This window comes from Marmota monax, unplaced genomic scaffold (assembly GCF_021218885.2).
Source record: "Marmota monax isolate L192 unplaced genomic scaffold, Marmota_monax_Labrador192_F-V1.1 WCK01_AAM20220418_F8-fsc00008, whole genome shotgun sequence".
In the NCBI taxonomy this organism is placed as follows: Eukaryota; Metazoa; Chordata; class Mammalia; order Rodentia; family Sciuridae; genus Marmota; species Marmota monax.
Genome location: NW_026694432.1, coordinates 24,768,479 through 24,785,282, shown reverse-complemented (window position 1 = coordinate 24,785,282; position 16,804 = coordinate 24,768,479). Strand labels below are relative to the sequence as shown.

Below are 16,804 nucleotides of genomic sequence, written 5' to 3'. Positions count from 1 at the left end.
CCCATCTAATGCTCAAAGCTTAACAACATACTCACAGTGAAGTAATAAAAACAATAAAATTCAAATATCCAGTAACCCGGACACTACTGAGTCAACTATTTTCTGTTGTTACAGACTGGAGCTGGGGATAACACTCAGTGGTATTTTGCCTAGATGTTCAAGGCCCTGGGTTCGATCAAACACTTTTCACCAAAAAAAAAACACGCTCAATAATTAAAAATGTAAAAAGCTATTTAATGTATCAGAAAGACAGTTAATCTGAAGAGAATCCTTCAATAATACAAAATACATAAGCATACGGTTATTCACTGCAACATCTCTGTAACTTTAAAATACTTGAAACAACCTAAACACCAAATATGGGTGGTTGAAGACACTTGGTACACCCACACAATGTGATACTCTGCAGCTATAAAAGAGAATAGGAAGATCTTCTGAACAGAAACAGTGATTTCTAGCGTATATACTTTTCCCTTGTGGTGCTAGGCATCAAACCCAGGACCTCAAACGTGCTTTATCACTGATCTATACCTTCAACCCCCAGGGTATAATTTTAATTGGAAAAAAAAAAAAAAAAAGACCCCAAATTATCTATAGTATGCTATCTTCATGTAAGAAATGGACATAAGAAAATGAATAGCTGGGTGCGGTGGTGCACGCCTATAATCCCAGTAGCTCAGGAGGCCGAGGCAGGAAAATCAAGAATTCAAAGCCAGCCTCAGCAACTCAGGAGACCCTGTCCCTAAATAAAATATAAAAAAGGGCTGGGGGGCTGGGGATGTTGCTCAAGCGGTAGCGCGCTTGCTACTCAAGAAACTGAGGCAGGAGGATTCCAGATTCAAGGGTCAGCTTTGGCAACTTAATGAGACCTGTCTCAATAACAAGGGCTAGGCATGGAGCTCAGTGATAAAACACCCCGAGGAGGGGGAAGTACTTGGAGAACTGGTTGATCCCTAGACAGAGACAGGGAAAATACAACATGAGGCTGGAATACCTTGTGTACCAGAAAGCAAAGAATTTTTTTCCTTTTTAAAGGTAGTGGCTTATTCAGAGAACTCAGGAGTCAACCTGAAGGAACCCCAGAAGGCCAAAGCCAGAACAATTTGAATGACAAAACAAAGAATAATTATGGATTAACTCATAGAATAAAATACGTACCTATGAGTACATGATGATACAAATAAATAAATAAGAAGAAAAAGTTCTTCCACATAGAAGTACAATCAATAAATGCAGAAAGAAAAAGAGAAAGTCACAATTAGGCAATTCCTAATACTGCAGACAAGATCCACCAGGAGAAAAAACATTTATTTGTAGTCTTGAAGTATCTCCCACAAGCTACTTATCAATTTGAAGGGGAAAAACTCTATAGGAGAAAGACCAGCAGACACCAGCTTAATAAACTAATCATCACTGACACATCACTCCTAATATGATACACTGAGAAAGAACATATAACCTCATTCTTTTCATGAGAAAACACTCAATAAATCCAAACTGAGGGCCATCTTATAAAATATCTGATCAGGAATCTTTTCAAGTGTCAAGTTCAGGGTTGAGGTATAACTCAGAGGTAGAACATGTATTTAACATGTGCCATGCCCTGGGTTCAACCTTAGTAACACACACATGCGTCAAGGTCATGAAAGAGAAGACGAAGGACATTTATAGACTAAAGAAGACTGAAAAGAAATAACAAGCAGGGATTAGAGCTCAGTGGTAGTACACTTGCCTAACATGAAGGACACTGGTTTCAATCACCAATACCACAAGAGAAAGAGAGAAAAAAGGGGAAAAAATTTAAAATGCTATTAGGATTCTGGAACAGAAACAGGATATAATGGGAAAATTGGTAAAAGGTGAATGAGGTACATAAAGGTTGAATGAGATTGTGCCAGTGTAAACTTCCTATTCTTAAAAATTGTACTATGGTATGGAATATATTAATACTCTATAAGTCAAAAATTAGTTCAAAATACAGTTTTTCTTTTTTTAAAAATGGGGCTAACAATAATTTGCTCCTATTTAGGTTCACATACTAATGTTAAAGAGCTTTACAACTTAAAAAAAGATTAAACACAAATTGTTAAAAGAATGTAGAATACTGTCTCAAAATTATCAATATTACATCTAGAAATAGCATAGAAGACTCATAATTTTCTAAGCTCTGAAACAGTTACTAGATGGGGTAATCATATAATTTACCATTCAAATCAGGCCCTTTACAGGAAAAAAGAGAACTTTGGTCACCCTATTAGGTCAGTGGTCAATGTCACTGAAGATCTCAAATCACTCTGAGTTGGCACAAACTTTGTTTTTAGGAAAGATACTCAGACCTCCCCCCTCAGCCTCTGGAGCAAAGGCATTAGGGACAGCAAGTTGAACCAGAGGATGCAAAACTCCCCTACAACTTAGAATAATCAATGATTCATGGTAACATTCTTCAAACACATCTTTTAACATATTAAAAGAGTCTACTATGTATAAGGGGAAAATAAGCTAATGCATATTAATTTGGGGATCCCTTAATTGTGATTTTTTAAAAGAAGGACAGGAGGGCTGAGACTATAGCTCAGTTCTAGAGCGCCTGCCTCACACTTGTGAGGCACTGGGTTTGTTCCTCAGCACCACATAAAAAAATAGATAAATAAAAATACTGTGACCACCTACAACTAAAAAAAATTTAAAAAAAAAAAAAAAGGACAGGAATGAAGTCACTGCTGCAGACAAAATCCACCAGGAGAAGAAATGTTATTTACAGTCTTGAAGTATCTCCCACAAGCTACTTATCAATTATGAAGGGGAAAAAAGTAACTCTAAGAGTTACTTTCTAAAGAGGCATTTAGCTTTCACTGCCTTGCCTAAAATTCAAGTACACACTCAGTCACCACAATATGCAAGGGTATGTGTTAAGGTCAAGTACTCTGCTGTCTGCCTTTGGAACTGCAGTTACCTCAGGAAGTTGGACTGATTCCAAATTCTAATACTTCTGAAAAAGATCAACAATTGCAAGTATCAGTTGACAATATTAGCCTCAAAGATTCAACAATATTAATCAGTTATGTCATTAAAATTCTATATAGATTAAGACCCACTTCCCTTATTGGTTTTTGTTTTTGTTTGGTACCAGAGATTGAACCCACTGAGCCACATCCCCAGCCCCTTTTATTTTTTATTTTGAGACTGGATCGCACCAAATTAGGACCTTGCTCAATTGTTGAAGCTGGCTTTAAACTCATGATCCTACCATCTCAGCCTCCCAAATTGACAGAATTTAAAAAGTAGGTATAATCTTACCAAATCAGTAATCCCATTCCCTCACTATAATACTTCAATTTTAAGTCCCTCAAGAGATTTTTCTAGTGGAAAATTCTGTCCAAAACCAATAACCATGGTTTTTATTAGACCTGCAAAATTATAAAATGCCTCTCCTTTCACGTGATCTTTTTCTAAATAGCAAAAAGAATCCTGTTTGACAGAGGCTAATACTATTTCCCAAATTCTGTTTCTTTAAAATAATGCATATGGGGCTGGGGTTGTGGCTCAGTGGTAGCATGCTTGTCTGGCATGCATGAGGCGCTGAGTTCGATTATCGGCACCACATACAATTAAATAAAATAAAGGTCCATCAACAACTTAAAAAAAAATTTAATAATGTATATATTAGAATAGCCTGAGGATATAACCTTGTAAATCAAAAATCAAATTTAAAATTACTTAAATACTTTGGGACAGAACTAACATTTAATGTGAAATACAATAACCCAAGAATCTGTAACTTCATACACAATTCCAAGTCTGCCCCAGAACAGTAAAGTAGTCAACTGCCTATACTTTTATTTTTTACAAGGCTATCCTTGCCTAGTGGGAATTTACCTTAAGAATAAAAGCAGCAGCGGGGCTGGGGATGTGGCTCAAGCAGTAGCGCGCTCGCCTGGCATGCGTGCGGCCCGGGTTCGATCCTCAGCACCACATACAAACAAAGATGTTGTGTCCGCCGAAAACTAAAAAATAAATATTAAAATTCTCTCTCTCTCTCTCTCTCTCTCTCTCTCTCTCTCTTTCTTTAAAAAAAAAAAAAAAGAATAAAAGCAGCCAGAATATTTCATTAGTTTTTCTGTTTTATACAAAGTTAGAAATGGTAGAAGTTCAGTTATTCAATAGGCCATATTTTATGAACAGCACATCTCTCAGTAAATTTTAAATGCTTGATTATAAAACCTTACATGTGCCAGGTGCAGTGGCACAAGTCCGTAATCCCAGCAGCTCAGGAGGCTGAGACAGGAGGATCTTGAGTTTGAGACCAATCTCAGCAATTTAGCAAGGCCCTAAGCAACTCAGCAAGATCCAGTCCCAAAATAAAAAGAGCTGGGGATGTGGCTAAGTGGTTAAGTACCTTGGGTACAATCCCCAGTACTAAAAAAAAAAAACAAAAAAAAAAAACTAGTTGTAGTTGTGATGCCATTTCTATTCTCCTAATCTTCCCACTTCAGATTTTAATTTGCACAAAAACAAAGTTTCAAAAATACTGTTTCAATGTCGGTTTCTCAACAACAACAACAAAAAAAAGAAATACAGGGCTAGGGATGTAGCCTGGAGGTACAGTGCTTGCCTAGCATGTGGGAGGCCCTGGGTTCAATCCCTAGTACCACAAAAGAAGAGAGAAAAGAAATACAAATGACTTTTGACAAGGCACTAAGATAACTCACTAGGCAAAGAACTGTCTTTTCAAGAAATGGTACTGAGACAACAAATATCTGCATACAAAATAATAAAGTTGGACCTCCACTTTACATTGTACACAGAAAATAATTTGAAATGGATCAAAGACCTAATTATAAAACTCTTAGGGAAAAAAAAAAAACAGGACTAAATCTTCGAAAATTTGGTTTAAGCTAGGCACAGCAGCTCCTACTGACAATCCCACTATACTCAAAAGACTGGGGCATGAGGGCCATAAAGTTCAAGGCCAGCCTGGGCAACTTAACAAGACACTATTCTCACTGTTTCAAAATTTAAAAGAGTTGGGGGGCAAAGCTCAGTGGTAAAATACCCCTGGGTTCAATCCCTAATACCACAAAAAAATAAAGTAAATTTAAAAAACTTTCGCCCTTCAAGAGACATCATCAAGAAAATGAAAAGACTCAGGGAAAGTTTGAAAATCCCGATTCTGATAAAGGGTCTATACTCAGAATATAAAGATAACTCTTGTCTTTTTTCTTTTAACTGGGGGTCAAACTCAGGGCTTTGCAAATGCAAGGCAGACGCTTTGATGCTGAGCTACATCCCAGCTCAAAATAACTCACAGCTCAACAATACAAAGATAAATATTGTATTTCCAAGATCCTGCATTCAATCCCTAGTAACAAAAAGAAAAAAAAAAAGAATTCACATATATAAAAAGTCTAACTTCTTCTATTCATCCCAAAACCCCTAGAACCTAGTTTCATTATCTTGCATATTCTGCCACCAGAATCCTCCACTCCAAGCCCATGGATCAGGTCCCTGAAAATGCAGCATACACCATGCTTGTTCCAAGCCCAAATCTTTGTTCATGCTGGTCACCTGCTCATAATACATATCCCCTCTTCCCATCCAAACCCTGCCTGCAGTGGTCTTAAGTTCTTTTCTTTCTTTTTAACTGATCTCTCAAGTTTTTTGTTTTGTCTTCGTTTGTTGTTGCAGTGCCAAGTATTAAACCTAGGGTCTCAGACTTCTATACTTATATTAGATTAGTACTTGCCTAGGGCAGGGAGAACTGAGGGCAATTTATATGGTTATGTACTATTTCCTAGGGCCTACTAAAAAAAAAAAAAAAGTCAGGAGTCATCCAATTTATCCTTTCTTACATTCCTTTTTTCTACCTTCAGGGTTCAATCCTTTCCATTCTCTTTGAAAAATTATATTCTGATATATTCTGATTCAAAACTGGCTGTACTCACTCTTCATCTCTGCTTACTTTTCTTGTCATTCCAAAATTCTGTTTGTTCCCACACTTCAAGCCTGCTTTCCTAACTCCACCTGAATCCTTTATGGTCTTTTCCTCCTTCCTTTAATCACTCCCTAGATAATATTGACACTTCCTGAAAACTAAGTTAAAAAAAAAAAAAACAAGGAAATAAACTAGGCATGGTGGTGATGCCCATAATCCCCAAAAGTCAGGAGGCTGAGACGGGAGGGGGGTGGGTAGAGCAAGTTCAAGACCAGCCTGGGCAACTGAGGGAGATCTCACCTCAAAACCAAAAAAATTAAAACGGGTGGGGACATAGCTCAATGGTACAGCACCCCTGGGTTCAATCCTCTGTTCCATCAATGAAAGAAAAAGAGAAAAGAGGAGGAGAGGGAAGACTATATATGTATACAAACACCACTCTGGCCACTAGCTTTTTTCAAAATTTAGTATGAATATATGGATTACAGTGGTTTCTAAAGAATAAATAAATTTAAATAATCATGGGGGGAAAATGTGATGTTGCATTTGAGTTTTAGCATTGTAAATTATTACAGACACAATAACTGAAAAATGTTTGACTTACTGATAAACGTTTGAGAGTTTGTTTTGTTTTGTTTTGTTTGTGGTACTGGGGATTGAACCCAGGGCCTTGGGCATGCAAGGCAAGCACTCTACCAACTGGGCTATATATCTCCAGCACTTGAGCTCTCCTCTTTCTAATGAGCAGTCATAACTTCTGAGCTACACACCAAAGGTAAAAAGACCATCCCTGAGAACCAAAAGTTCATTTATATTCTAAACTGACTATTTAAAAGTGAATGTTTCCAATGAATCTCACACTTATGAATAATTATAATGCACCAATAAAATTTTTTTAAAATTTTTTGGGGACTCTTTTTTTTTTTTTGTACTGGGGATTGAACTCAGTCACTCGACCACTGAGTCACATCCCCAGCCCTATTTTTGTATTTTATTTAGAGACAGGGTCTCGCCGAGTTATTTAGTACCTCACTTTTGCTGAGGGTGGCTTTGAACTCACAATCCTCCTACCTCAGGCAGCTGGTATTATAGGCCTGTACCACCGCACCCAGCTGGTACTTTTTGATAAAAGATACAGTCAAGTAACAAAATAACAAAGATGCAAAAGCTGGGTGTAGCTCAGTGGTAAAGAACTTGCCTAGCATGTGCAAGGCCCCAAATTCAATCTCCAGTGCCATAAGAAAGAGAAAAAAAAACTTCAAAAGATGCAAACTGTACAGAATTTGACCTTAAGTTATATTAAAAACAGGGGCTAGAGATATAGCTCAGTTGGTAGAATGCTTGCCTTGCATGCACAAGGCTCTGGGTTCAATCCTCAGGACCACAAAAAAAAAAAAAAAAAAAAGTTATATTACAAAAAAAGAACAAAATTTTAAGTTCAACAAATTAAAATCCATAGTGGGCACATGTTAGTGCACAGGTGGTCCTGGGTTCAGTCCCCAGCAAAAATAATTTCCATACAAAAAAAAAAAAGAACAGGAAAGAAACATATTAAATGTTAATAGTGGTGACCCCTACATAACAAGATTATAGATGATTCTTACTTCCTGTTTTTCTCTATTTTTTAAATTTCCTGCTTCATGTAATCACAAAACAAGTTTTTGAACATTAACATTTGACTATAGATGTTCCTCTTTGGCCTTTATATCAACCCTAAACCTCAATAATATGCTTCAAATCCAAGTCTGCCACTTTAGTTTTATAAACTGGGTCAATGATATCCCATCTCAAAGGAAATTACAGAACCATTTTCAATTCAATTACATATCTGGGCAAAACAATTTTAGGGCACTCCTGAATGCTAAAATTGAGTTGTGACGCCATCTATTTTTGCCCTAAAACTTACCTGAAATTGATCCCCAGACTCCAACTTACTCAACATTTCATGTGATAAATATTTACCAATTGCCTACTGTCCGCCAAGCACTATTATAGGTGCTGACAAGTCCACAGTGAATAAAAAAGACAAAAATCTGCTTTCATGGAGTTTAAATTCTATTGACAAGACTCAGCCAGCACACACCATGCTCAAAAAAAGTAAAAAACAACTACTAGGTTAATACAGGTCATAAAAACTGACAAATTTCACATATAACTTAAAATAGCTTAAACTGTCTCAAATTTCAGCTGAGGCTACAGGAGATTGAAAAACGCCTTCTGGTTGGCAGCAAGCCAAGGAACTAGAAGCCATTTGAGAATTCAGAAGTAGCTTGAGATCCTGCAGTATTTCATCCATGTAAATCTCAGCTGCAGTTTATTCACTGCTTGAAGTCATATGCACAGATAAAATTCAGGAAAAATAATAGTTTCCTATTATTTTAGGTCAATGTATTATTCTTTTTAAAAAAAAAAATATTTATTTTTTTAGGTGTAGATGGACACAACACAATGCCTTTATTTTTATGTGGTGCTAAGGATCGAACCCGGGTCTGGTCCATGCTAGGTGAGCGCTCTACCGCTGAGCCACAATCCCAGCCCCAATGTATTATTCTTAAAGTAAAAATAGATTATGTCTTATCACAGGAGTTTATTCCAGAACTTACTTTTTCCTTCATACTTCACAATGAACCAACTGAGTGAGCCAGACACTAAATAAGACCCTTTGGTCTCAAAACATCCCACAACTGATAACAGCTAACAGGACTGGGACACTTTAATCTCTTTGGATAAACCCAATAATAAGACAAAAACTAGAGGCTCAGTGGTACCGCACTTGCCTGGCATGTGTAAGGCACTGGGTTGGATTCTCACCACCGCATATCAATTAATAAAGGTCTATCAACAACTAAAAAAAGGCTTAAAAAAATAATAAGTTGTCCTAGAAAAATGTCACTGTCCATAAGACAAATATCATCAACTAGTCCCTATAAATCCTTCCCCTAAACATGGAAGAACAAACCTCAAAGCATAATCTTTAGAATCACAACCAATTATATATAAATCAAGGTCACTAGATAAGTGAATCTATTTTTTTTTTTATTTTGGGGGAAGGGTTTGGGATCTTGGGATTGAACTCAGAAGCACTTTACAACTGAGCTACATGCCTGAGCATTTTTTTTTCCTCTTAGTAATAAATGTCATAAATAGGGGCTGGGATGTGGCTCAAGCGGTAGCGCGCTTGCCTGGCATGCGTGCGGCCCGGGTTCGATCCTCAGCACCACATACAAAGATGTTGTGTCCACCGAAACTAAAAAATAAATATTAAAATTAAAAAAAAAATAAATAAATGTCATAAATAGGGGCTGGGGTTGTAGCTCAGTGGTAGAGTGCTTGTCTCGCATGCACGGGACCCTGGGTTCGATCCTCAGCACCACGTAAAAAATAAATGAGTGAAATAAAGGCATTGTGAATAAATATTTAAAATAAATAAATAAATAAATGTTATAAATACTCTTGTTTTCTTTCACATGTGCTAGGCAAGCACTCTATCAGCGAACTACAATGCCAGCTCCCCACAGGCCTTTAAATTTTTAATTTTGAGACAGGGTCTCACAAAATTGCTGAGGCTGGCCTCCAAAGGGCAATCAGTCCTCCTGCCTCAGTCTCCAAGTTGCTCAAATTATAGGCATGTGCCACCATTTAGTTTTTAATTTTTGACACGGTTTCCCTAAATTGCTGAGGTCTCACAAGTTGCCCAAGTTCATCTCAAACTTGCAATTCTCCTGCCCCAGCCTCCCAAGATAACCTCTATATTTTAGAGAAGGGAAAACTTGACACCAGAAGCAGTTAATGTGACTACTGTAATACAATACGTTTATTAAAATGGAAGAGCCAAACTCAAACCCAGATTTTTCTACTGCATGTCAGAGGCACTGCTGAATATACCAAACTAAATCATATATTTTAAGGCTAGCAGGTACCATTTGTAAGCCAGTATTTAACATCAAAAGGGGAGGGTTATTATATAATAAAGTGGGAAAACTAGCAAAGATTAGTCAGTTGCATTTCTCTTCATACATTAATTTCTGAGGTTATAGTGCAGAAAATACTTTGAATCTATAGCAATAAGTGTTTTTGCCACTGCTTTCTTTTTTTTTAATTTTTAATTTATTTTCTAGTTTTCAGCGGACACAACATCTTTCTATGTGGTGCTGAGGATCGAACCCGGGCCGCACGCATGCCAGGCGCGCACGCTACCGCCTGAGCCACATCCCCAGCCCCTTTACCACTGCTTTCTATGGCACCTTCACTAGCTTCCCGGCTCCAACAAACAAATAAATAAAAGGAAAAAAAAAAAAAAAAACCTCAAACATGATTGAAATGCACTTTATTAAACTTCCTTGCATCAGCAACGGAATTAGGAAAAGTAGGTGGCAGAAGAGAAGCTAGGTAAGCCTGAGGTAACATTCATCCTTCTGATTTAGTTCAGATGTCAACTTCTTCTAGGAATCCCTAATTCCTTCTTCCCAGACTAGATGCATAATAGAGTTAGCACTGTACTTGTCTCATGATACTTCATCTGTTTTACCTGTCTGGACCAAGTTCTTTGAGTCCTCAAACCCAGACCTAGCACCAGTCTGGCACACAGAAGGTGCTGAATAAATGAACAAATGAATTCAACTTACCACTTTTTAAAAATATTTTTATTAGTTATTGATGGACTTTATTGATTTGTTTTATATGTGGTGCTGAGAATCGAACCCAGTGCCTCACACATGCTAGGCAAGTGCTCTACCACCGAGCCACAACCCCAGCCCAACTTTACCACTTATGCCAAAGCTCCAATATAATTGACCCAAATGGAAGTCCTCTTCATTTTAACAATGACAAATGGATAGAGTTTTAGCATGGTTTTCAAACCATTTTTAGCAGACAGACCTTTTGGGGCTGTGGACGGGGCTTAGTGGTAGAGCAGTTGCCTAGCGGCATGCTCAAGGGCCTGGTTACTAGTTATCGTCATATTTTGCTGGAGGCCTTCTTGACTTCTGAACAAGGAAAAACACGAATTGAGTCTAATGTAAAGAATCTCTGCTTAAAGATCAGTGAGATAAAGATAACCTACTTGTCTAATTAAATATGGTACAGTATCACTATGTTCTAGATTACTCCACAGACCTCCTTTTCTGTATATAGACTTTCCCCTGGCTCTCAAATATAGGAGAGTATTCTTCCTCTCATTCTAACATACAGGTTGCATAAGAAATAGCACAGCATAATAAAAAGGGCAACTATGGGCTTGGAGTCAGTCATAGCAGTGCAAAACAGACCACCCTTTACTGGGCAGATAACCCTGGCAACGTTACTAACTACTCTGCACTCCAGTTTCCTTATCCGTAAAACAGCAACAATATCTACCTTATTAAAATTCTTGGAGAAATAAATAAAATCATGCATGTATGGTTCCCAGATGGTAGGCACTCAATAAATGGATATTATTATAATTGCTACTAATGTTATTTTTTAGATCTAGCTTTGGCTAAGAGGAAAAAAGAATACAGCAAACATTACTGGCTTCAACCTGTAAGATAAAACTGAAAATCAACAGAAGGTGAAAAAAAAAAAAAGAAAAACTATAGGGCTGGGGTTGTGGCTCAGTGGTAGAATACTTGCCTAGCACACATGACACACTGGGTTCAATCCCCAGCATCACATAAAAAAACTAAAAAACAAAATAAAGGTATTGTGTCCATCTACAACTAAAAACATTTTTTTAAAAAAAAAAAAAAGGAAAACTATAATACAAAAGAAAAAAAAACACAGCAACAGGAATATTGGTTTTTAATCACATATATCAGCCAGGTGTAGTGGCAGACTGCATCTAATTTAGTTCAGATGTCAACTTCTTCTAGGAATCCCTAATTCCTTCTTCCCAGACTAGATGCACAACAGAGTTAGCACGTACTTGTTATAATCCCAGGAACTGAGGAGGTTGAGGCAGCAGGATGGTAAGTTTGAGGCCAGCCTCAGCAACTTAGTGAGACTCTAAGCAACTTAGCAAGACCCTGTTTCAAAATAAAAAGGATTGAAATATATAGTCTGTGGTAAAGTACCCATGGGTTCTATTGCCAGTACAAAATAATAATATCATATATCTATCACAAAACAGCTGAAGACACAGCCATTTTCTGGTTGACACAGGTCTTTTACAAATTTAGTTCCTTCAAAGAACGCACTGATTTTTTTTCTTGGGGAGAGGGCTACCAGGGATTGAACTCAGGGGCTCTCAACTACGGAGCCACATCCCCAGCCCTATTTTGTATTTTATTTACAGACAGGATCTCACTGAGTTGCTTAGGACCTCGCTAAATTGCTGAGGCTGGCTTTGAACTCAGAATCCTCCTGTCTCAGCCTCCTGAGCCTCTGGGATTACAGGTGTGCACCACCTTACCCAGCCTAATTTTCTTCATCAATCTGGCTGCCTGCCCCCAAACAGCAACTAGACTCCCCAGAAATGTCTACAGCCCTGAGAGATATTACACTCTGAAGTCTTTTCATATAAAGAAAAAAGCTTTGTGTTCATAATAGACTTAAAATTGTTCTGTTTAAGTAAAAACTATTTGGGCACCTGAATTCAAACTCATTTGTCTTGATAATCTGAAGGATGACCAGTTTCAATCTAAAGAGTTAAACCTTTAACAGGGACCCAAGAATGCCCTGAAAAATCCAAACCAGATTTTCTGTGTATGGACAATTTTCTGTGGAAAAGGTCAAAGCAGCTTTCATCAAAATGTAAAAGTTGAGCCAAGTGCGATGGTACATGCTTATAATCCCAGCTATTCCAGACACTGAGACAAAAGGATAACAAATTCAATCAATTCCAAAATCGATCCCAAGTTTGAGGCCAGCCTGAGCAACTGAGGAGACCCAGCCTCAAAACAAAATCAAGCCAGTTACATGCACCTGTAATCCCAGAGGCTTGAAAGGCTGAGGCAGGAGGATCTACAGTTCAAAGCCAGCCTCAGTGGGTAAGCACCCCTGGGTTCAATCCCTGGTACCAAAAAAAAAAAAAAAAAAAAAAAATTTAAAGGATTAGGGGTTTAGCTCATTGGTAGAGCACTTGCCTAGCATGTGCTAGGCCCTGGCTTCCATTCCCAGCACAAAAAAAAAAAAAAAAAAAAAAGTCAAAGTGGTTAAATCACCAACCCCCCAAAAAAATGTTAAATATTCTCAACACAGCCTCTCTCAACCTCTTTTTCTTTTGGGCAGGGTGAACTCTACCACTGAGCCACATGCCCAGTCCTATTTTGTATTTTATTTAGACACAGGCTCTCACTGAGTTGCTTTGGGCCTCACTAATTTGCTGAGGCTTTCAACTTAGAATCTTCTTGTCTCAGCCTCCTAAGCCACTGGGATTATAGGTGTGCACCATCGGGCCCAGCCCTCAACCTCTTAATAGGTTGGGGTAAGCAGATCTCACAGCAGTTTTTTTCCCCCATTACTAGGGATAGAATCCTAGGTCTCACAAATGCTGGGCAGGCACTCTACCACTAAACTACATCCCTTGGTCCTTTTAAATTTGGGAGAGTCTCCCTAAATTGCCCAGGCTGGCTTTGAACTTGCAATCCTGCCTCAGCTTTCCAAGCAGCTGGAATTACAGGCATGTACCACTGTGTCTGACTTCAATGCAAATATTTTGAAGTGACAATTTAATAAAAACTCTAAGTTCCATGTCGGCTTATGTTATCAAAATTCTAAGCATATTTCTCCCTTGCTTTTAGCATTTTTCATATCAGAGTTTTCTTCTTCCAGCCCCTACTATCTACCAAGCCCCATCTTCTGCCTCTTCGCAGTCAAAGAGGTCATTTCTACTTGAAATGGTTTTATGGGTCCCGCCATGCAAAACTGATGCCTACTTAAGCAGGTTCCAGTTTACATTCAAATTCATTACTGCTAACATTTCCCTTCATTTTATGATTTGTCACTTGAACACTAAGTACAAATGAAGGACACCCTGCCATATGACTCTCTCGATCCTATTTATATATATTAAAAATGTCTGAACTCATTAATTTGATGCAAACAGCTGTACCCATATATTTTGAGGAACTGATCTATTCAAGCTATGGAAAAAGCAACTCTAGTTCTGCACTGGAGCCTGGATGCTTCAATGTTATCAACTAATCACATGATGACCACTGTGTTAAATACAAATTCCCACATTCCCTCAGGTTAGAAAAACAGAACTGCTCTATTTCAATCCATTTTTAACCAGTTTCCATTACCAGTTGATATCATTTCCCCACTAGTGTGTTCTGATGAAATCTGTAACCTCTAACTCATTTACTATTTATATAATGTGTTTATATTTTAGCAATTGTTACCTTTCAGTACATAAAGCAAAGGGAAAGGAAGGTAACAGAGTTGAAGAATATACATCAAGAGGAAAATTAATTTTAGATTCAATGACATGAGACAAAATTAAACCTTCAAGTTACATAAAACTAAGTATCTAATATACTAGATAAGTTTAAAACTGATCCCCACTGAAAATAATATCTTAAATTTATCTTTAACAACTGTTTCTTTTATTCAAAGGAAAATTAAGTTGCAGAACTAGTAACTACTTCTGTTACAACCAACTCAGAGCTCTTAGAAGTCCTCTCTTCCCGAAAAACTACTGAGAAAAGCAAACTTAAAAAACACTCAAATCACAGTCTCTGTGTCTAGGAAGTTACCCAATTCACCAAGCACTGTCATAGTCAGCAATGCAGTCCTACTTATTACTTCCATTTAATTGCCAAAACATCTCAAAGATGCAGATAATGAATAATGCACTTGGTGACACAATACAGAAACTTCCAGTCTTACCCAAGAGTATGGAAAATAAGGGGGAAAAAACTGATATTAGAAAAAAAACTTAAAACTCACAAAGTACTAATGGAAGATAGAAGTACTTAGGAAATCCAGCACTGACCTCTACCTTGAAGTAGGCAAGCCAATCAACCTTCTCTCACAGTAAAACAATTAGGGATATTAATCAAAACTAACCAGGTTTTCCAGGAGCAACACTCAACATTCTCATAGGTAAACAATTCTTAATTGAACAGAATCATGCAAGATTAAAAACATTGTGAAATCAGTACACACATCACACTGGAATGGAACTTATCTTTCCTCTGCACCACAATGCCTGCATTGAAAAATGTGGACTAACAATATTTAAAGAACAGAGAAAATGACACTTGACAAAAACCAATGACCTGAAATGACTCTGGAAGGGAGATGCCTTTTCCTTCTCAGAGTAATTGATACAGACAAGAATCAAACTAGATTGTGAAATAATCTGTGGCCCTCGGAGGAGTTATTTACTCAAACATCCTACTATCTCTAAAAATCAAATTCATCATGATTCAAACCCCAAAACACATCCAATTATTATTGATTAACAGAAATACAAGGGATGAGAGAAGGAGGAGGTGCATGAAATGCTACCCTCGGTAGGTAACACCTTTCTATACATGGAATTCATTAATAAAATGTTCTACCTTCCTCAGATAGTTTTTGACTAAAACACCTCATCACCAAGACTTTTCAATCAAAGCTATCCAAAATTCCACACTCAAGCAAATAAGGTAAGACACAATACTAGCGTTTCCTCCAGGAGCCCCGCTACCCTGTAAAGCATCAGGCCTACGAAGAGCAAATTAAAGCCCTTTAGAAATATTCGTCCTAACACAAGCCTTCTAAGCAGTGAGACTTTTGGGGGTGATGGGTAATGTCAGTTAACTTCCTCTTCCTTTAAAAAGGTCAAAGACAGGGAAGCGTCCGGTGTAACATTTCCTCCTTAGATCGCGCTCCACCACAAACCACATAACTCCCCCAATCGTTAAAAAACATTAGCCAGAGGGAATGCTTTTTTGTACGTTACACCGTAGACTGAAAATCCAACTTACCTCGGGAACGAGCTGATTGGTTTCAAACAGGAAATTTACCAATAAAGTTTATTATGTATTAATAATGATTCGGGGAGCCCACCAAGGCCCGCTGCAAAGGGAGCTGAAGGGAGAGGAGTAGTAGGAGGGTGTGTATCCTCACAACAACCAGAGGAAAGCCTTGCCTGCAGGGTCGATCCCAGGCACCAGCAAATTCTGCCCAATAAAGGGGAGGGGGGCCACAGGAGGAAGAGGAGGCAGCGACAAGAGAGAAGGTTCCCCAGATCTAAAAGGGAAGGGCTGCAGAAGCATGGCCGAGTGGAGCTAGTTTTCACCGTACTGCGGAGGGTCCCAGTGCGCCCCGCAGTGCTGCTGCCGGGGAACCCCAAAAGCTCTGGCCAAGCCCGGTGCCTGGGCTTGAGCGGCAGTCCCTTTCCTGGCTGGAGGGTGGCGGCGGGCAAGAGGGTCCCCCCGGACTGCGGGGTCCCCCCGGGCTGCGGCAACGAGAGCCGAAGGGCCGGCAGGAAGGTGAAAAGGATACTGTTGGGGCGCCTGGGTCTGGAGGGCCCTGATGTTCGGGTGAGGAGGGGCCGCTGCTGCCGCCGCCGCCGCCGCTGCCGCCGCCGCCGGGTGAGGAGGCGGTACCGCTGCTGCTGCTGCTGCTGCTGCCGCCGCCGCCGCCGCCGCCGCCGCTCCGGTGCCGGATCCGGTTCCTGCTGCAGCCGCTGAGCCTGATTTCAGAGCCGGTTTCTGCGGTAAACTCATGGCAAAGCGAAGCCACCAACCCCCCCAGAGCGGGACCGGGCGCGCCGGGGTGCAGGGGCCGGGGGCAGCGGGGGGGCGGGTTGGGGGCTGACCCGGGGAGGCGGCGGGAGCGGGGGGCCGTGGGGAGGCTGGGAGGAGGAGGAGGAGGGGGCCGGGGCCGGTCACACACGCCCTCCGCCGCCGCCGCCGCCGCCGCCGCCGCCGCCGGCAGCAGCAGCCGCCCCGCGGGCCAGCA

The 16,804-nt window shown here is 39.5% G+C and overlaps 1 protein-coding gene across 3 annotated transcripts in view; it reads right to left on the bottom strand.

The window, feature by feature from the left end:
- Eif4g3 (eukaryotic translation initiation factor 4 gamma 3) overlaps positions 1–16,469 on the bottom strand; it is a 294,828-nt gene extending 278,359 nt beyond the window's left edge. For 2 of the 3 annotated variants that reach the window (XM_058571093.1, XM_058571091.1), the window contains exon 1: positions 16,346–16,469. The gene's annotated coding sequence lies outside the window, so the exon portion shown is untranslated. The remainder of the gene's footprint in view (positions 1–16,345) is intronic. The other variant, XM_058571090.1, reaches the window with a different exon arrangement.
- Positions 16,470–16,804: the final 335 nt, after the last annotated feature.